Here is a 1,379-nt window from a genome sequence, read left to right as displayed (position 1 = left end):
CACATGATCTCGAACGCCCTAATAAACCCCCACGAGTTTGGGGTCAGTTGGCTCGGTGCGAGCTGCAAGTGCGCCAAAATTTGAATATCCCACTCCTCCAGTGGGAGACGAAGCCCCAGGCGCCGGACATACGCCTCATACATGAAGAAGGTATACTTATCTTTCTTCTCCTCGGCAAAGTCGTAGCAGACCCTCTCCATCGACTTAGGAGCAACGGCCTCGAAACCATGGAACGACTCTTTGGCCACAAGCAGGCTAAGAGAGCTCCCATAAGGGAATGTACTAGGCGTCCCAAGTACTTCCTTGTCCACCCACAAATAACGGGAGTCCGCCCCGGTCAATTCCACTGGAACAGACAGTTGCGGAGCCTTTGATTTATAAGTCCTCATCGTCATGAGCCTGCCATCACAAGAGTCATCAGATACAAGAATCATCAGATTCAGACTCAGACTCAGAATCAGAACTGCTAAGCCCATACTTGGCACGCAATGAGGCCAGATAGTCATCGACACCCCTCCAATAAAACCCTGCACCTCCACCTTTGGGGGGGAGGGACAACACTCAACGGTTCAAGAACCTCCACCAATGCATAAGACGAAGGTGGCAATTTTTGGAAACACGGTGGAGGTCCAGGAAGGATCTCCACGTCGGAATCGGACTCATAATCACAAATAAAAACCATGAAGAACAGAAGGTTACCTGGGTTTTTGAAGAAGTTGGAAGAATCCAAAAGGAGATCACACGAGAAGCAAGAAATGGCAGAGTGAATTCAAGGGTTTTTGAAAATACGTAAAAGTGGAAACATCACGAAAACCTCTATTTATGGAAGAACCTGGACCATGGGCCAAATCACCAGGCCCATCCATGTCCTCATCAGAACCATAGAAAAGCACTCAAGTGCAATCCAATGGAAACCCGAAAAATAAGGGAAATTCGGCAAAATCCAAAGATCGTGACACGTGCTAGCAGTTAAGTGACCAGCGGTCAATCCCAAGACATAATAAAGTTCGGCGGATGTTAAAGGTCACAGAAGATAATGATGAAACGTCCACTCTGGCTAGTACACTGCCCAAGGCCATTAATACCTACCACGTGGTACAAGGAACTAAGGAAATAAGTCATAAGCGCCAGAGAGACGCCAAGCTATTCAAGATAAATCCATACGCCCAACAGAGTAATCAGCCGTAACAGGCCTCGCCCAACGCCCTGGTCAACTCAATTGACAGTCTTCCAACCTCAGGGCGCCAAACCTCATGTGGACAGTCCGCCCTAGAGAAGGTACCGTCCTCCAATAAGCTCGCCCAACGAAGCCACCAACTGGGACGCCAAAGCAGACCCCTCACCCAAATCAAAGGAGGCTCGTATCAAGTCTCCCATCA

Source organism: Lupinus angustifolius, chromosome LG01 (genome assembly GCF_001865875.1).
Source record: "Lupinus angustifolius cultivar Tanjil chromosome LG01, LupAngTanjil_v1.0, whole genome shotgun sequence".
Taxonomy (NCBI): domain Eukaryota; kingdom Viridiplantae; phylum Streptophyta; class Magnoliopsida; order Fabales; family Fabaceae; genus Lupinus; species Lupinus angustifolius.
Note: the sequence above shows the minus strand (reverse complement) of the source record.